Source organism: Geotrypetes seraphini, chromosome 3 (assembly GCF_902459505.1).
Source record: "Geotrypetes seraphini chromosome 3, aGeoSer1.1, whole genome shotgun sequence".
Lineage (NCBI taxonomy): Eukaryota > Metazoa > Chordata > Amphibia > Gymnophiona > Dermophiidae > Geotrypetes > Geotrypetes seraphini.
Genome location: NC_047086.1, coordinates 408,567,876 through 408,589,475, shown reverse-complemented (window position 1 = coordinate 408,589,475; position 21,600 = coordinate 408,567,876).

The window sequence follows — 21,600 nt, the reverse complement described above, 5'->3', positions numbered from 1 at the left end:
CTCTTGGTCTTTTTAACGGACCCGCAGCGTTCCTTGCCTGTATTGTTGGAAAGTCTTCGGGAATATGGAGATTTCTCTGGCTTCGCCTTGAATTTTGCGAAATCTGAGGCGCTGGCTTCCTCGGTTCATCTTCAGCGGTTGTGGGGGGATAGTTTCCCGTTGCGCTGGGCTGACACCTCTTTTAGATATCTGGGGATTAGGCTGACTATGGATGTGGCCCAACTGTATTGTCTTAACATAGATAAACTCCTGGCGGATACTAAACTGTTGCTAGCCAAATGGCAGGCGTTGCCGCTGTCTCTGTTGGGGAGAATTCATTTATTTCGTATGGTTGTTTTCCCGAGGTGGCTTTATGTTCTTCAGACTCTTCCCCTTTCTTTGTTGCAGAGGGATATTCGTTCCCTCACCTCCCTATTGATCCGGTTTTGTTGGGGTGGACGTAGACCTAAACTGAAATGGTCCCTGTTGGTGGGGCCTGCCCACGGGGGTGGTTTGGGAGTGCCTGACATCAGGGTTTATAACCAGGCCTGTTTGCTTCGTCATCTTAGTGATTGGGTGTTGGGTACCTCTTTTTATACGGATCTTTCTCTGGAGCGGGATCATTTCTATCCTCTTCATCTCTTGTATCTCCTCCATGCCCCGTTGTCTAAATTGCCGCGACCCTGTAAGCGTAGTATTTTGTTTCGGTCCTTGTGGACAGTGTGGCATCAAATCCTTCGGTTGTGGAATCAGGACTCTCATTCTAGTGTATTTCTACCGTTGGCGGGGAATTTAGCTTTCCCTCCGGGGGTTGGACCTTCCGTGTTCGATCGTTGGAAGGCGCGGGGGGTGGAACAGTTGCGGCATGTTCTGCGGGATGATGGGTCTCTCTTACCTTCTGCTGAGTTGGCGGGGAGGGGGGTCCCTGAGATTGGCCTTCCATTTGCTTATTGTCAACTCAGTCACTATGTGGCTTCCCTCCAGGGGACTTCCTTGCAGGGAGATTTTGGGACCCAGCTCTGTACTTTTTTGGCTGCAGATCCTGATACTAGGGTCTCTATATCTGCTTTGCATGGCCGGATTCTGGCTCTTTGCCCGCCTAGGGTTTTCCCTGGTATTTTGGAGGCATAGCAGCGGGACTTGGGTAGGGACTTGGGGGACAATTTCTTGTTAAAAACCCTGAATCGAACTGCGGGCTTGGTACATAGTGCGGAGTTACGGGAATGTCACTTTCGAACTGTCCTGCGGGCCTATGCTTCCCAGAGTCAGGCTTACCATATGGGTTGTATTGACACTCAGTTATGCATCCGCTGTTCGGTGGAGGTAAATTCTTACTTTCATGGTATTTGGAGTTGTGAGGGGATTCAGACCTTCTGGACGGATATGGCCTCATTTTTACAGGGCTTGCTGCGGACCCCTGTGCCAGTCTCCGTGCAGTCTATGCTGTTTGCCCATTTTTCATTCATGTATAATTCATCACCGAACTATCTATCTCACACAAACACGTGACAATCCTGGGAGATTTCAATTTCCCAGACTACCCCAACACTTCAGGACAAATTGACAACTTCCTCTCCTCCCTCTCTGACCTGGGATTCCACCAAACTATTACCACCCCCACGCACTCAGCAGGCAACATCTTAGACTTGCTCTTCACCCTCAGAGACCCAACTGCAGAGCCCCGACAAACTTATACCACCACACCTGTCCCATGGTCAGACCACCACCTCATTGAATTCGAACTCCCACTCGAAAATACCATAACCCCGCGTAAAGATCCTACCCCCCCCACCCTACGTCAACTCCCTAATTCGGTCAGCCCTCAAACCATGGCCGCGGGTATTCGCACCCTAAATGAAACCTGCACCCAACATCCCCACTCCATTGACCTGGCTGCCTCCACATGGCACTCCAACATTCAATCCCTCTATAATAGCCTTGTCCAGACAAAAACAACCCAAAAAATCACCAACAAAGCACCTGCCCCCTGGTACACTAATGACCTCCGATCCATAAAACGATCACTGAGAAAAGCAGAAAGGATCTGGATCAAACACCCGTGCACAGAAACCAAAGCCCACTGGAATAACATATCCATCACCTACAAAGTAGCCATTCTAGAAGCAAAAAAGACCTACTACTCTCGCCTCCTACAACTAGCCCCTTCTAGATCTAAACAACTGTTCACCCTCACAAACCAACTCTTCACTAACGCCCAAAGAAAAAATCACAGCAACCAAACAGAACTCGATAGCGAGACTCTCTCGAACTTCTTCCAATCCAAAATACAAACCATTCGAGATAACCTTGACGCCAACACCAAACCCGCTCCTACTCAGCCCCAGCCGACTCCAAATACCACCTCTTCCGCCGCTCTCTCCCAATTTCATATAGCCACTCATACTGAAGTTCTTGAAACACTGAGAGAACTCAAACCCTCCAACACCATCCTCGACCCCTGCCCGTCCAGCCTCCTGCTATCCACAGAAGATGCCATGGCAGAATCCATCCTCCCCATCATTAACACCTCTCTAACCACTGGGACTGTTCCCCTCAGCTGGAAGTCAGCTATTATCAAACCCACTCTTAAAAAACCCACCCTTGATCCTAACGAACCTGGCAACTATCGCCCAGTCTCCAACCTCCCATTTGTCTCCAAACTCCTTGAACGAATTGTACTCCATCGACTACACCCGTTCATTGAAGAACAAGCTGCTCTATCTCCAGCCCAATCCGGCTTCCGAAAAGGCCACAGCACAGAATCAGTACTCCTCGATATCATGGATGACAGCTGGTCTATACTCGACAAAGGCAGTGATGCCCTACTAGTCCTACTAGACCTCAGCGCTGCCTTTGACACAGTCGACCACAATCTCCTCACATCCAGACTTTACGACATCGGAATCAAGGACACAGCCCTCCAATGGATCACCTCCTTCCTCCATCAAAGGACCCAGACCGTCCTACTAGGAACACATAAATCTAACCCCAAGCCTATCAAATATGGTGTTCCTCAAGGCGCCCTTCTATCCCCCCTCCTATTCAACCTCTACGTCAGGCCTGTCATCGATATAGCGAAGAAATATAACATTAAAATCCACTCTTATGCAGATGACATCCAGCTACTCCTCCCTCTAGGCGAGAACCGGTCGTCCCAAATTGCTAACCTCCAACACTGCCTCTCTGACATGAAAACTTGGATGTCAAACAACAAACTTCAACTTAACGCCTCTAAAACCGAACTCTTATGGATCAGGAAAAAAACCACCAAATACCCACGTCCTACACTAGCATGGGACTCCACTCTACTAACGGCAACAGATCAGGTTCGCAGCCTAGGAGTAACCCTAGACGGACACCTATCCCTATCTGCCCACATATCCCAAGTAATCTCCACCTCTTTCTACTACCTTCGCCAACTGAAAAGGATCAAACCCTACATCTCCACACCGGACCTCGCCCAACTCCTCTACGCATATGTTCTCTCCAGAATGGATTATTGTAACTCCCTATTTAATGGACTAACCAAAAATAATCTCAAACGCCTTCAACGGGTCCAAAATGCAGCTATCCGCCTCCTACACAACCTCAACTACCACGATCCCATCTCCCCAGCACTCCGTGCAGAACACTGGCTCCCAATTAGCCAGCGCTGTGCCTTCAAGGCCCTGACAATTGCCCACAAGACAATTTATTCCTCCACCCCCTCCTACATAAAATCCAAGCTTCCCATCTACACCCCCACTCGCACCCTCCGCTCAAAATCGGAGATACGCCTATGCACCCCCCCCGGAAGGTCCCTCCTCACAGAAACTGCCCGCAAACGGTCCTACAGCCACTTCATTCCACACCTCTGGAACCAACTCCCCCCTCAACTCAGACAACAGAACTCATTATTAACATTCCGCAAATTGATAAAGACCCTCCTCTTCAACTAAAGATCACCCTCTGTCTTCTCCCCCCCTTAAACCCCCTCTCTCCTCTCTCCCCTGCCTATCTTCTCCCTAAATTTCAATATAGTCCTCTCCTAGTCCTTACACTGACAAACTGTATCTAAACTCATAGAACTGTTCTTAAACTAAACTACTTATATGTAAAGTCTACTCTTAATTTGCTTATTCTCCTTTTATTTAAATTACATCACATTCTTATAGTCCAAACATTTAAACCTGTTGTACTTCTTATATGTCAAATTACTCTCCATTGTGTATGTTCACTTGTAGACCGTTCTGAGCTACTGGGAGGACGGGATAAAAATCTAAATAAATAAATAATATATGTACACTTCTTATGAAAAATTATTTCTTAGTAAATGTTTTATTTTGGGGAAGAAATGTATCTTGTGTTGCTGGCTGTCTTCTGAACCACCTTCATTCTGGTACTGGAGGAATCGCCTTCATGAGCTTATGGGTTGGGAGGCCCGTTTGGCGCGTTCTTCTCGACGCCGGAGCAGAGACTTTGTTCACACTTGGACTCCATATTTGAACATTTTGACTTCTGAGAGTCGTAGCCGGGTCTTGAATAGACTCCACCTCTGAAACTGTGCTTCAATGTGTCTATGCTGTTCCCTGCTTACGAGTTTTTCTGTATCTGTGGGGGGATGGGGAGGGGTGGGTGGGGGGTAGGGGCTTCTTTGTCATGGGGTGGGGGTATGGTGGGTCCGGGGAGGACATAAGAGTCCAGTCCTCCGCGGGTGTTTGATGAAATTGTATCCCATGGTTGTTATCGCTGTTGTATTTACTGTTGCTTAATAAAATAGATTTGAACATAAAAAAAACATTACAAGGCTTAGGCAACAGGGCAGATATTACATTAGCCAATATGCTGCGAGCCTGCACTGATATTGGCACCCAAACATATCAAATGGGCCTTTTAGCAGCTGCAGTACAAAAAAGTTCCACTCCAAAAGGCAATTTTTATGGCTGTGGAAAACCAGGACATTTCAAACGAAACTGCAAGGTAAATATTAATAAACCGCCCATATTGAACAGAGGGCGACCCCCTAGTATTTGTCCAAATGTAAGAAGGGATATCATTGGGCTAACCAATGTCACTCAGGAACAGTGGGAAACAACCCTTCGGGAAACTTCCCATCGGGCAGGTCTCTGGCCCCGGTACAAATAGAGACTACAATAACATGCCCCTTGAAATTTCAAGTGCAAAATCTGAAACAACTCAAAGTGCGGGCATAGACTTATGTATTCAAGCAGAACAGGAATTTAAAATAGCAGGAAAAATATATCAATTGGAATCTCAGCTTTCGGGACCTTTACCTCCTAACTCTGTAGGATTGCTATTACCCAGATCTTCTACTGCCCTAAAGGGTATATTTATAATTCCTTGAGTGATAGATGCTAATTACATAGGAAATATAAAGATACAAATTTGTACTAACATTCCCCAAACTGTGTTTAGGAGAATCATTTGCACAATTAATCTTGTTGCCATTCATCTCACCTGCAGGAGGAAAAGAGGTTCGTGGGAATCAAAGATTTGGTTCTACTACAAAGCAGGTATATTATCTTACACAAATAATAGGCAATAGTCGTCCTTTGGTGAATGTATATTTCAATAACATTTTGTTTCAAGGGTTATTAGATACTGGAGCTGATGTCACACTGATAGCTCTGAATCAATGGCCATCGGAATGGCCCATTGATCAAGTAAAGCAAGTGTGGGGAATTGGGGGAAAGCAAGAGGCTAAGCAAAGTAAATATTGGCTAACAGTTATGGTAGAAGGAACAAAGCAGACAGCCACTGTCAGACCCTATATCTTACCAGTCCATCTAAATTGCAGATACAATAATGAATCATACAGCCTTCCTTGCCCTTAAAGTGGCTTACTGAAACTCCACTATGGGTGGAGCAATGGTCATTAACCCAACCAAAGTTAGAAGCTTTACATCAATTAGTTCAAGAACAATTAGATGCTAAACATATAGAGCCTACGACAAGCCCCTGGAATTCTCCGGTGTTTGTAATAAAGCAAAAATCAGGTAAATGGCGATTACTGCATGATCTTAGGAAAATAAATCAATGCATTCAACCAATGGGCCCTTTACAGTGTGGAACTCCAAATCCTAACATAATCCCGATACAATGGGAGGTTTTGGTAATAGACCTTAAAGATTGTTTTTTTACCATTCCTCTACATCCAGATGATAAAGAAAAATGTGCGTTCACTGTGCCTGTTCTTATTCATAGTGAACCAACTCAGAGGTATCAGTGGACAGTATTGCCACAAGGGATGTTAAACAGTCCCACTCTGTGTCTGATATATGTTTCTCAAGCATTGCAAATTTTCAGAGCAAATATTCCCGAAGCTTTAATATATCATTATATGGATGACATCTTAATAGCAGCACCAAAAATGAAAACAGAATGGATTTCTGAGTTGACCACACATTTAAAACATTACGGATTGTGCATTGCACCTGAAAAAATTCAGAAGCAGTATCCTTATATCTATTTGGGTCACAAATTACTACAATCGCATGCAGCTCCTACCACTATTACTTTAAAACTTCATTCTACAATCACGTATGTTGAACTACAACAAATCCTGGGCATTCTTAATTGGGCACGCCACTATTTTAATATACCTACTGATCTTCTCAGCCCCTTATTTCAGAAGGTGGTGAACACCTGGAATGCGCTTCCGGAGGTTGTGATAGGACAGAGTACACTACCTGGTTTCAAAGAAGGATTGGATAAATTCCTGAAGGATACAGGGATTGAGGGATATAGATAGAGGTAGAGATAGGCTATGAAAGGGTATAGATAGAAGGACAAGGGGGATTAAAGGGTTTAGATAGGGATCACCTTACAGATCATGGACCTGATGGGCTGCCACGGTAACTAAAATGTGGGGTGTGAATTGTCCCTCATAAATTGGAGTCACTGTTAAATTTCTAGATTTACTCTGACACTATAGCTGGGGTCATTTTCTTCCCTAACTATCTGACCTTAGCACATCTTATCAAGTCTGTTGACAGGCTTCTGCCCAGGTCTTTTCTTTGCTACTCTTAAATACTGATAACTTTGATGTTATCCAGGTTTGTCCAAGATTAGATATGATGGATGTAATCTTCCATAGCTTTTGCTCACTCTGGTTAAGCCAACAGAACATGCTGACAATTATCAACTGCATGGCAGGGCTGACACTGAGTAGAGATTAGGTTAAACTTATTTTGACAGGTAAGCTCTTTAGCATACAAACCTTCTACAAGGATAGTAGTTTATCTTTTCCAGAGAAAGGAAAATGGTAAAACCAGAGGACATAATTTGAGGTTGAGGGGTGGTAGATTCAGGGGCAATGTTAGGAAATTCTACTTTACAGAGAGGGTAGTGGATGCCTGGAATGCGCTCCCGAGAGAGGTGGTGGAGAGTAAAACTGTGACTGAGTTCAAAGAAGCGTGGGATGAACACAGAAGATTTAGAATCAGAAAATAATATTAAATATTGAACTAGGCCAGTTACTGGGCAGACTTGCACGGTCTGTGTCAGTGTATGGCCGTTTGGTGAAGGATGGGCAGGGGAGGACTTCAATGGCTGGGAGGGTGTAGATGGGCTGGTGTAAGTCTTAACAGAGATTTTGGCAGTTGGAACCCAAGCACCGGGTAAAGCTTTGGATTCTTGCCCAGAAATAGCTAAGAAGAAAAATTAAAATAATTAAAATAAAATAAAAAATTTTAAAAAATTGAATCAGGTTGGGCAGACTGGATAGACCATTCGGGTCTTTATCTGCCGTCATCTACTATGTTACTATGTATGTAAATGGAAAGTTTACTTTTCTCCTTTAGATATTAATGAATTTGCAATTTAATAGTTGTGGTATTTCACGTCTTTTATTTGTAAATGAAAAAATTATTACAGAAAAAAGTGGGTAAGTGATTACAATATCACTGAATGAACTATCCCCAGATATGGAATGCCTTCCAAGATAATTACAATTAAGGTAACCTATTTTTTAATCATGTTATTACAAGAATTAATAGACTATTCATTGATTGGGCACAAATTAAAATATGTATATTAATTGTATTTTGGTAATTTGATGGAAACAACTAATCAAGTAATTAATCATATGTTACAATGTATTGCGGTTATGGGAAAGCCAAAAACTTTAAAAACAGATAATGGTGCTGCATATTTGTCCAATGCTTTTTCTGAATTTTGCTTACAATCGGATATCCAATTGATTCACGGTTTGCCTTATAATTCTACAGGACAAGCCATTATAGAACATGCAAATCGTACATTAAAATCATATTTATTAAAACAGAAACCAGTGAAATATGCCTTTCCTAATTTGAGACAGGTTCAAATTAGAGTTGCGCGGGGACAGAAATCCTACCCGTCCCCACCAAAATCACACCCGTCCACACCCATCCCCATGAAGAATCCCTCTGTCCCCACCTGTCCCTGCGAGGAATCCCCTCTGTCCCCACCCATCCCCGCGAGGAATCCCCTCCATCCCCGCCCATCCCTATAAACTTCAGAAATAGTTATTTCATTTAATTATGCTACTGAATTAAAGGCTCTGGTAGAAACCCATTTATAAATAAGCAAAGAGACTTTATTAATTTGGAAATATTAATTGGGAAGAATACATACTTTGTAAACGGGTTTCTACCAGAGCCTCTAATGTAAATATAAAATATAAATACTCAGCTGATGAGAACCCCCAAGCTGTCAGCTGAGGACTTCCTTTGCAGTTGGCCGGGGGTCCCTTTTGCCAAGCTTGGCAGGCAGCAGTAGCGTCCCTGAGTCACAGATGCTGGCACCTCAGTGGTTCATGGATGTTGCCAGCGACTGCTGTGCTTGGTGGAGGGGTGTTCTGGCCGTCTCTAGAGGAGGTCCTCTGCTGGCGGTGCTTGGGGATCCCCACCAGTCACAGCAAGGGTCAGCAAGTAGTTCAACACTGTAGAAATAAAAACAGAAATGCATTTCCTTTTCTTTTGAACACAATACAAAGACATCTGCTATATACATTTCCCAAAGCTAACATATTTTAGTCAATAAATTCTGTTTTTTACCTTTGTTGTCTGGAGACTTATTTTTCCATAAAGTTGGTCCCAGTTTCTTTTTTCCACTTCTCCATCTTCTGTAAATTCTTCTGTTGCTGTCCATTGGTTCCTCCTACCATGGTCCAGCATTTATCCCTTTCTCATCTTTTGTGCCTGCCCACCAGCCCCATGCCCAACATTTCTCCTTTTATCACCCCTCTCCAGCACCATGCCACATCTCTCCCTCCATTCCCTTCACCACTATGTCCAACATTCCTCCCTCTTTTATCCATTTCAATCTGTCCCACTGTTCCCTTTCGACCACAATATTTCTCCCTCTCATCTGTACCTCACTCCCTATGACCAAAATTTTCCTTTCTTCCATTCCTGTGTAACACAACCATCTCTTTCCCTCCCTTCCTCTCTCCCAAGTCCATGCCTTCTGTGTCCAAAAAAGCATTCCCTCCCCCACCTCAGCATCTCTTTCCCTCCCTTCCTCTCTCCCAAGTTCATGCCTTCTGTGTCCAAAAACGCATTTGCTCCCCCACCTCACATCTCTTTCCCTCCCTTCTTCCATCCTCTTTCCCAAGTTCATGACTTGTGTCCAAAAACACACTCCCTCCCCCACCTCAGCATCTCTTTCCCAAGTTCATGCCTTGTTTCCAAAAACACACTTCCTCCCCCACCTCAGCATCTCTTGCCCTCCCTTCCTCCATCCTCTTTCCCAAGTTCATGCCTTGTATCCAAAAACGCACTCCCTCCCCCCCTCAGTATCTCTTTCCCAAGTTCATGCCTTGTTTCCAAAAACGCACTCCCTCCCCCACCTCAGCATCTCTTTCCCTCCCTTCCTCCATCCTCTTTCCCAAGTTCATGCCTTGTGTCCAAAACGCACTCCCTCCCCCACCTCTTTCCCTCTCTGTGTGCTGCGGCAGGGCAGGTAGGGAAAAGATGAGCCTCACGGCTCGAGTGCATCGATAGAACCCCGCAACCCTAGGAGGCATCCCCACGGGATCCCCGCGACCCTAGGGGGCATCCCCACGGGAACCCTGTGACCCGAAGGGGGAACCTGCGGGATCCCCGTTGTCCCTGTTCCCGTGCAGCTCTCTAGTTCAAATGTCTTTATCCATTGTTTTATTCACTATTAACCATTTGAACTATTTTTCAGAATACTCAGCACATGATAAACACCATCAAAGGGCAGTTCCATTACCACAACCTCTGGTTAAATATAAACTGTCACTTAATCCTGTCTGGCATGGCCCTGCTCCCTTGATAACCTGGGGAAGGGGCTATACGGCTGTTTTAACTCCTACAGGTCCTGTCTGGGTGCCTAGCAGACACGTCCGACCTGCACAAGCCGTTGCTGACACGTCTCCTGTTCCTATCTCAGAAACTACAGAAGCAGAAAAAAATGTCGTGGCACCAACAATTGCAGAACCCCATTCCTGAGTTTGATTTCATCTTACGGCGACCACAAGTTCCCATACCACAGCAAGATGACCGGAAAAGAAAGCGTTATTCTAAGACCGATCCTGTGACTTGGGGACACATTAAAAGCTTAAATGATCAAGCCATTCTCACATTGAGACAAACTGAAAAAGAAATGACTCCTGAAAACTTTACTGCTACTATTTTTGCACAGTTAACATATAACTCTTTAATGATTGTTATTTGCTTGTTAACTTTTCTTAGTCTTCCTCTTCCTTCTGCCAGGGAATCATGGGAGCAAAGAATACAATATAACATTTGGGGAAAAAAATAGCAGATATCTCAGGAAACGACAACTTCTGCTTACAGCAGAGCATCAATGCACACACTTTGTTAGGTTCTTGTTTAATTCCAGTGTGTAAAGCACCAGGGGGAATAGGAGATATTTCCCAACTAACTAATTTTATGACTGAAGATGAAGTATCATATACCATGTTTATATCATGGGGAAAAGTAGCCAGAAAATTACCCTGGGATGACATGACCATTTATACCCCCATTGTAGCAAATCATAAAAATCTGTCATGTGCTAGGGTAAAAAAAAAAAATTGTACTAGAAACTGTATTGACAGTGGACTGTTCGAATTTTGTAAATATTTCATATATTAATGCTCACCTTGTCCTTCCTTCAGGATGGTTTTGGACATGTGGAAAGCGAATATGGAATTATATTCCAGCTAATCTAATATAATAAAGAGCTAGCCGCGCATGCGCACTCCTATTTGCGTGTTCCGTGCGTGTAGGTCTGTGGCCGAAGGAGTGCGCATGCGCGCTAATACGTCACCAGCCCATCGCCTCCACAAGCAGGACCGCAGCCAGACGACGATCTCCGTTCCTCCTGCCGCCGCCAATCTCCGTTCCTCCTGCTGCCGCCCACCCCCTTCTCTTCCCGCGGGCCCGAATGGCGATTCCAGCAGCGTGTGCATCAGTCTCCACACGCTGCTTCGGGCCCTTCTACTGCCCTGATTTGCTCTGCCGCGTCTCTGATGATGTCATCAGGGACGTGCCAGAGTAAATCAGGGCAGTAGAAGGGCCCGAAGCAGCATGTGGAGACTGATGCAAGTGCTGCTGGAATCACCACCTTTGTAGTCCGGACCGCAGGAAGGGAAAGGGGGGGTAGAGGAAACGCTAATGCTGCTGCACAGGGAACTGGTGGGGGGGGGAGGGAAATGGAGGGGGAGGGAATGCTGCTTTGGACAGATAGACAGAGAGAGGAAGGGAAACACAAAGAAAATAAGAAAGACAGGGGCAGGTGCACAGGGAACTGGTGTGGGGGGAGGGAAATGGAGGGGGATGGAATGCTGCTTTGGACAGACAGAGGGAGGAATGGAAACAGAAAGAAAAGAAGAAAGACACAGGGGCAGGGAGATACACAGAAAGACAGACAGGCAAAGGGGGCCAGGGACAGAGACAGACAGAAAGGACAGCGGGAGCCGCATCAGGAGGGGTGCGGGATGTGGGATGCGGCAGTGGGAACTTTTCCAATGGGTGCAACTGGGCGGCTGTCGCGAACCTCTGATCAGGGGCAGAGCAAGGTAAGAGTATCATAGGGATAAGAAGGAGGAGGGGGGATGAAAAAGGAAGGGATGCCTACTGCTGGACAGGGGGAGAAGGAAAGAGATGCTGATGGACAGGGGAGGTGAAGAAAAAGGAACAGAGGACTAATGTTGGACAGGGGGAGAAGGAAAGAGGTGCTGCTTGACAGGGGGGAGGTAAAACAAAGGGAGAAGGGCTGCTGCTGCATAAGGAGAGCAGTGAAGGGGTGGTGGTGGACACAGTGGAGGTAAAAGGAAGGGAAAATGGACAGGGGGAGCAGGCAAGGGGTGGTGATGGACAGCCAAGGAAAAAGAAAGGCAGAAAGAAAGAAAGCGGCTAAGGAGAGAGAGAGAAAGAAAGAAAGAAAGACAGACACACATACATATGTTCTAGCTTAAAGACTAGTTTATCCCATAACAATCAATCAATCAATGCTGTCTTGTTAAAATGTTTATTTTATTTTTATTTTTCCTCTAACTCTACTTTTCACTTCTCTATTACCCTCCAGGTACTTTAGTTAGATTGTGAGCCTTCGGGACAGTAAGGGAATTTTTCAAGTACCTTTCTTATTTCTAATCTTAATGTATATTTTCTGTAAACCGCTTAGAACCTAACGGATGTAGCGGTATATAAGAAATAAATTACATTACATTACATTACATAACACACAATGCTGCCTTAGTAGATTAGTAGCAGCCTTGATAAATAAAAAGCAATTGATTAATCCCAGGATTACTAAAGAAAAGCGCTCTGTCTATAACCTCTGATAGTTATGCCTTAAATGACCAGTGTAATGTCGACTTGCTATCAAAAGCAGAATATATCTCTTTGGCAGTTTCTTTAGTTGGAATACCTGGGTTAGCATTATATAATCATAAAACTTTAGCTCGATTGGCTTGTGCATTAGCTAAAAACATCAATCATACCTCACATGCACTTAGCATGTTAAATCAAGAACAAAATGAAATACGGATAGCTGTGTTAGACAACAGAGCAGCCAGAGTTGAGGATGACACGATGTAAAAGCATGTATCTTTGTATCTACCAATCATTAGAGATGTACACAGGGGAGTTACTATGATGTCATTAGCATAGAATCATAATAAAAGGGACTCGAAGCTTGCCACGGCAATGCCTCCGCCCGACCTGTATTCTGTGTGTGTGCTGTGTTCCATCCCTACACTTGCGTCCCTTCCTCATCTATTTGCATTTCCTGTTAATTCAGCCCTTTAGAAAGACTGTTACATAATGCAAGCACAAAACTTTACTTCATAATGAGTGCTAGAGATTGTCACTCGATAAATCTCAATAATCAATCTGCTTTCATCGCCATATATCTCCCTAAGTATGAAAGATAAGGAAATAGGGCTATTCTATCCTGTTGGTTTAGGGAAAATTCCAGAATACTTTTGGAAAGTCAACAGCACTCTACCAGCTACACACCCAATGAATGCGCTCTCCATGTAGTATCATAAATGTTTTGAGGCATGTTATTAATCTTTACAAATTGTGAATCAGTGACATAGTGGAGCTTCATCTTCACTTCCATAATGTAGCTGAGAAACAGATCAATCAATATGTAAATGGAGAGAATCATTTTGTGCTAGTTAATGGAGACAGGGATGGAGAAGAGGGGAAGGGAGAGGGAGGAGGGAGGGACAGGTTTAGATTTTATTTGGTATGTCAATGAGAACAAAGAGCCAAATTTCATCTAAAAACAATAGGCTGTTATTGATTATGACAGGGGTTGCCATACAACATATCACAAATAATTGGAAGAATTGGAGTAGACTTAATTATAGTTTTTGGTGGAACTCACTTTGTCACATTTATAAAATGGAAAGAATAGCTATACAAAAAGGAAATTATAATAAATTTAAGGAGATTTGGGGGCCATTGATAAATTATTGTAATAGATACCATTTTTCCATTATAAGTTCAATGCAATGAGGGGATGGGTTGGGGGGTTTCTAAATTTTATTAAATGTTTAGATCAGTAGAAAATAATTTTTATAAAATATCTCTGATTACATATGTTATAGTATGTTTTAATATTAAATATGATAGAAATTCAAGTGATGTATTTAATTTCAATGTTAATTATTGTTACACTTAATGTAAGATGTAAAAACGAATAAAAATAATAATAACAGTTTATATACCGCAGGACCGTGAAGTTCTATGCGGTTTACAAAGATTAAAAGATGGTACAAATTGAATAAACTTAACAGAGGTGAAAGATAGTGGTTAACAGTTCAAGGGAACCGATATTGAAGAGAAAGAATTGTATGGGTCAGCTGTCTAGATACTTCAGGAACAGATATGTTTTTAGGTGTTTCCTAAATTCCCCATAAGTGGAAGGCATAAGCAATTGTTCTAGATCTTTGCCCCATAATGCTGCTTGGTGTGAGAGAAGGTATTGGTGGTGTATTTTGAGTTTACATCCTCTAACTGGGGGGGGGGGGGGAAATGAGGTTCAAGTGTGTGCTTCTTTTCAGTGGCGTACCTAGGGTATGTGGCACCCCCCCCCATGTAAAAAAATATTTTTTGTAATGACCATGAAACGGAATAAATGGTCAGAATAGAAACAGGCAGTGAAAATTTTCTTATATTCCAAACATAACATAACATAAATTATGTCTGAATTGTCATGACATCAGAAGTACATATGGAGTAGTTGCAGGTGATGCTTGGGACAGTTCTGATTGTGTTAGTTCGGTTTTATGTGTTTTTTGAATAGAAGGGTTTTTATTTCTTTTTGAAGGTTTTGCAGTCTGTGGTCGATGTCAATTGGTTGTAGGGTTGGGGGTCGAGTGTTGCAGCTCGAATGGCTAGGAGGTTGTCGAACTGTTTTTTTCTTTTGACGTTTTTGGTTGGAGGGTGTGTGAATGGTGCGTGAGTTCTCCTATGTCTGTTTGAAGTGGATTGAATTATTTAGCTGAAGAAATTAGTTACCCCCTCATCCCACACACATTAATTCTCTTCCATTTTTGTTCCCATTATAAAAAACACTGATAAGTTCCCAGAAAAAAAAAATACATTAAAATAAGAAGTGAAAACAAAGGCCCCTACAGATGAGAACATAACATAAGAATAGCCTAACTGGGTCAGACCAATGGTTCATCATACCCAGTAGCCCATTCTCATGGTAGCCAATCCAGGACACTAATACCTGGTCAAAACCCAAAGAGTAGCAACATTCCATGCTACCGATCCAGGGCAAGCAGACACTTCCCCCATGTCTTAATAACAGATTATGGACTTTTCCTCCAGGAATTTGTCCAAATCTTTCTTAAAACCAGCTACACTATCTGCTTTTACCATAACTTCTGGCCACTTCATTTTTAAGTTTAGATCTTTCCTTTCAAACAGAGACCTTGCTAGATGTCAAATACAGCACAAGGTAACTTCACATGGACTTAGCTGTGCAGGAAATGTGAATCTCCTCATACACCCACCATATAGTGCAAAAATGTGCAAAGGTCTGTTTTTTTCTTTCGATCACTACATAGCCTAATGCCACACAAGCAGCGCTGTTACAAACATATTCTGTAGGTCAATGCTAAGGATAACAAAGTTTCCTTCCTTGGACCAGAAGGAGATACTGATAAACCACTGGAAGAGATCCCAACACAACACCCAAAGACCCACTCAGTGTGTGAACCAATTGAGTGGAGTGGACTAACTGGGGGGTGGAAATGGGCCCGGAGTTTGCTCAGCAGAATTTCCCAGACCACCTCTTCCTCTCAACACATTGACACGCTGCCACCACCACCACTAGAAACACCTCACTGGGTAGGCCAGCTATGCTATAAACTTTATAAAACACATTATTATATTTTCTTATAAAGCACATATTTTAACTGAACTCTCTGACATCCTCAGCCTTTCCATTCACAAAAATAGAAGGAAGAAAAGTTCCCATTTCCTGCTGTTTCATGTCCCCGGCCTATACAATATTTTTTTTCTGCAGACCCTTCAAAAGTCTGACCAAATCCTCGTTTCACTTGCATTATAAAGTACTGAGGATGCCATCTCTCCCCAATCCCAGGTCCTAAAGTCTAAGACAGTAGCGCAAACTAATGCTGCCAGATTCAGGAAAAAAAATTTTGATTCGATTCAGCCTATTGAATTGGTTTTTCAGTTCGATTTTCCTGCCCAGTTGGGTGATTTTTTTCAAAACTCCTGGTGGGTTTTATAGCTTTTTCACCCCCTTTGGCTTCTCCTAACCACACTGGCGCTGTGGTGTAAATAAAATAAAGAAACAAAAAGGACTTTTCCTCTCTCTGTTAAATCCTAGCTCACGTTTGCAGTCCAACACCAGCTCTGTCAGGATACACATTTCAAATCTGACATATTATAATCACAAAACAGAAAATAAAATTAATTTTTCTACCTTTTGTTGTCTGGTTATATTTCAAATCTTGTTGGTCCAAGGCTCTGGTTTTCTTCTGATAACTTGCTTGCCAGGGTCTCCATCTTTCTTCTTTCTGCGTGCTAACCATCCATCTGCCAACTCTGTCCTCCCTTTCCATTTCCCTTCCCTCCCCAGGAAGTCTGGTATCTTTCCTTTTTTTCATCTCCCTCCACAGATCCATCTTTTCTTAACTACCCTTTCATCCGGCATCTCTCCCTCCTTCCCCACCACCCCAGAGTCCACCATCTCTTCCTTTCTTTTCCCAATTACCCTCTTATCCAGTATCTCTATCCCTCCTCCACACCATCCCTTGTGTCCAATTTCTCTCCCTTTCAGTTCCTTCCCTCCCTAAATCTCATGGTCCATCATTTCTCTCCCTCTCCTCTATTTTCAGACTCATTATTTCTTCATCCCCCCCCCCAAAGTTTGGCATATGCACGTCTCTTTGAACACCCCCTTCCCTCCGTGTACTTCTAAACCAGGGTCCCCCCCCAAAGGCCTGTCCCCCCTTAAAGGTCTGCCTGTCCCCCCTTGAAGGCCTGCACCCCCCTTGAAGGCCTGTCCCTCCCCCTTGAATGCCTGCCTGCCTGCCCACCCGCCCCACCCTGAAGGACCGCTCGCCCCCCTGGCCTCCCCGCACCACCTATGAAGCAGCACTACCTATGCTCCCGGCCTTGCCGTTCAGTCCCCACCACCCCCGAAGGACCGCTCGCCCCACTGACCTTCCTGCATCACCTATGAAGCAGCCGCAGCAGGATCGCGACATCAGCTATCCCTGCGCTGCTTAGGCACTGCTTCCTGCGCCGCGTTCCCGCCCCTCCTCTGACGTCAGAGGAGGGGCGGGACCGCGGCGCAGGAAGCAGCGCCCAAGCAGCTCAGGGATAGCTGACCTCGCGATCCTGCTGCTTGCTGCTTCACAGGTGGTGCAGGAAGGTCAGTGGGGTGAGCGGTCCTTCGGGGGTGTGGGGGGACTGAACGGCAAGGCCGGGAGCACCCCTTCAGGGCTGGCACCCGGGGCGGACCGCCCCTCCCGCCCCCCCCTTGGTACGCCACTGCTTCTTTTATGTCTGTTGGCTGAGAAGGAAAAAAGGTCTGTTATGAATTTAGGGGCTAGGCCATATAGTGCTTTAAAGCAGAAACAGGCGAACTTAAACTTTACGCGTGCCTCCATCGGTAGCCAATGCAGCTGTCGGTAGTAAGGTGTTACGTGGTCAAACTTCCTCAGCCCGAAAATCAGTCTGACCGCTGCATTTTGTATTAGTTGTAATCGTCGCATATTCTTTTGGGAAATTGCTAAATAGGCGATGTTACAGTAATCAAGTTGACTCAGTAAAAGGGATTGTACCAGAATTCTAAATGCTGACATATCAAAATATGCTCTAATGGATCGAAGTTTCCAGAGAGTGAAAAAACTCTTTCTGATCAAAGAGTTCACTTGGTCTTTCATGGTTAAACACTGATCTAGTGTTACACCCAATACCTTCATAGTAATCTGAATAGGATAACTAATCTGAATAGGATAACTAAGTTTATTGATACATAGTGGTGTTTTGGTGTCAAGCGGATGTGGCGAAGCTACAAAAAATTTTTTTTTTCTGAATTAAGTTTCAGTTTGAATTCAGTCATCCATTGCTTCATCAAATTTAGTGCTTCTGATGCTTTGGGAGTAACTTCCGAGAGAGAATTAGCAAAAGGGATGATGATCGTAAAGTCATCTGCATAATTGAATAATTTTATTCCCAGCTGAGTCAATTGCGCACCTAGTGAGGACATGTAGACATTGAAAAGCAATGGGGATAGCGGTGACCCTTCCGGTACGCCAGATGGGTTGCTCCAGGTACCAGAGAGATCATAATTGAAACGTACTTGATAAGTACGGGACATAAGGAAGCCTCAGAACCAGTTCAATACCTCTTTCCTAATACCAATAGCATCCAGGCATTGTAGCATTTTCCCATGGTCCACTAGGTCAAAGCCAGAGCTCATATCAAATTGCATGATCAGGGTATTAAGGCCCTTGCTGAACAAGAGACGCAGATTATCTAAGATAGCCGCAATTACTGTCTCAGTATTGAACAAAGGTCTAAAACCGGATTGAGTTTCATGTAAGAGAGAGAACTGATCAAGATATTCCATCAGTTGGGTATGTACCAATCCTTCTGTGATTTTTACAATAAATGGAATGGATGCTACTGGTTTATAGTTGGTTACCAGTGCTGGTGATTCTTTACTATTTTTTGGAATTGGGGTTATTACTATGTCTATGTGACCGTTATTAGTGAGGAACTTTCCATTTTTTAGGTTATGGGTTATGTAATGTAGCAAAGATAGTTTAAAGTCTAGTGGAGCCGCTTTCATAATTTCCGGGGGACATGAGTCCAGAGCGCAGTATGATTTCGAGTATTTGTTATATAGTTTGATATAATTATTCCATTCTGGATTGTGAAAGGAACTCCAGATCATGTCTGCTGGTATTTTATTTCCTTGTATGTTAGCTATTTGGCGATCATTGGTGTCATAAAGATATTTTTATAAAATGATCTGTTGGTAACTGTATTACCGATAGGTCTGCATGCTTTTATATTTTCTATGGGCACAGATATGTGCCCATATTAAAAAAATGACATGTCGCCCCCTCTTCCTCAAAGATGGCTCTCCCTGACAACCCACTCTGGACTCCCTGACGACACCCCCTTCATTCCCTCCTGCCACCAGATATCCCCAGCCGCCCCACACCTCCTGAATCTCTCCCGTACCTGAAAATTAGGTTGACAACAGGAGGGATGCCCAATCCCTTCTGCTCCATGGGCCTGCCACTCCAAAAGAAGGGCCTTCCGCTTCCATCCTGGGATGCATGGGAAGGGGCCTAAGCCCCTGATTGGCTCAGATGCCTAAGGCCCCTCCCCATGTATTCCAGGATGCACATGGAAGGGGAAGACCTGCTATACTGGAGTGATAGGCCTGAGGAGTAGGAGAGACTGAGTATCCCTCCTGCTGTTAACCTAATTTGCAGATACAAGGGAGATATGGGGATGGGGGTTTGGGGGCATCCAGAGGCAGGAAGGATTGGGCATTCCTCCTGATGAATTTTTTTTTTGTAAGAAGGGGAGCGGGGGTGGGGAAGGGTGGGTTCAGTGACAGCTACTTCCAGGCAAAGAGGGAGACCTGCAATCAGATGGCTGGACATGTTGATAACAACCATGGGGATGAACCTGGAGGACCTTACTGGACTAGCACAAAACCAATCTCTTTTTAGATCTGTAATTCATCAAGTTGCTAGGACTCGAACACAAGTTAATGGCACCTAACTTACTTACTTCCTCATACTTCCGCACTAAACAAAGAGCATTCCAGCAGGCACACTCAGATAAGAACTATTCTTGATTTCAGTTCAAATTTTCTAAGCTCATTAATATATCAAACAACTTTAGCTTCAGCCCTGTGCAAAATATGGGGCAATGCCACAGACCGCAATACTATAAGCGGAAATTAAAAATATTTCCTACCCCCACAGAGCCCCAGCCACTTAGCAGGACTAGCAAGTTTAGCTCACTGATTCAGGGTGACTGTCCTCTACTTTCGGTGGCACGGTACTAAATGGACAGAGGGAATACACAGTAATGCTTTGGTCTTGTAGAGAATGACACAGTGACAAAATTCATCCCCATCCCCACAGATAACCGCAGGAAACCATCTCCAATGTAACCATCTCCACTGACCCTCAAGCCTTGCATTGAAGAATGCTGGTGTAGAAGGACCGAAGTTGAGATAGACACTAAAGAAGGACACGGAATGGTTTCCAGCCACTGACACTCAAGCCTTGCATTGAAGAATGCAGGTGTAGAAGGACTGAGGTTGAGATAGACACTAACGAAAGACACAGGATGGTTTCCAGCCACTGACACTCAAGCCTTGCATTGAAGAATGCAGGTGTAGGAGGCTGAAGTTGAGATAGACACTAAAGAAGGACACGGGATGGTTTCCAGCCACTGACACTCAAGCCTTGCATTGAAGAATGCTGGTGTAGGAGGCTGAAGTTGAGATAGACACTAAAGAAGGACACGGGATGGTTTCCAGCCACTGACACTCAAGCCTTGCATTGAAGAATGCTGGTGTAGGAGGCTGAAGTTGAGATAGACACTAAAGAAGGACACGGAATGGTTTCCAGCCACTGACACTCAAGCCTTGCATTGAAGAATGCTGGTGTAGAAGGACTGAGGTTGAGATAGACATTAACGAAAGACACAGGATGGTTTCCAGCCACTGACACTCAAGCCTTGCATTGAAGAATGCTGGTGTAGGAGGCTGAGATTGAGATAGACACTAAAGAAGGACACGGGATGGTTTCCAGCCACTGACACTCAAGCCTTGCATTGAAGAATGCAGGTGTAGGAGGCTGAAGTTGAGATAGACACTAAAGAAGGGCACGGGATGGTTTCCAGCCACTGACACTCAAGCCTTGCATTGAAGAATGCTGGTGTAGAAGGACTGAGGTTGAGAGAGACGCTAAAGAAAGACACAGGATGGTTTCCAGCCACTGACACTCAAGCTTTGCATTGAAGAATGCTGGTGTAGGAGGCTGAGATTGAGATAGACACTAAAGAAGGACACGGGATGGTTTTCAGCCACTGACACTCAAGCCTTGCATTGAAGAATGCAGGTGTAGGAGGCTGAAGTTGAGATAGACACTAAAGAAGGGCACGGGATGGTTTCCAGCCACTGACACTCAAGCCTTGCATTGAAGAATGCTGGTGTAGGAGGCTGAAGTTGAGATAGACACTAAAGAAGGACAAGGGATGGTTTCCAGCCACTGACACTCAAGCCTTGCATTGAAGAATGCTAGTGTAGAAGAACTGAGTTGAGAGAGATGCTAAAGAATGACACGGGATGGTTTCCAGCCACTGACACTCAAGCCTTGCATTGAAGAATGCTGGTGTAGAAGGACTGAGGTTGAGAGAGACGCTAAAGAAAGACACAGGATGGTTTCCAGCCACTGACACTCAAGCCTTGCATTGAAGAATGCTGGTGTAGGAGGCTGAGATTGAGATAGACACTAAAGAAGGACACAGGATGGTTTCCAGCCACTGACACTCAAGCCTTGCATTGAAGAATGCAGGTGTAGGAGGCTGAAGTTGAGATAGACACTAAAGAAGGACACGGGATGGTTTCCAG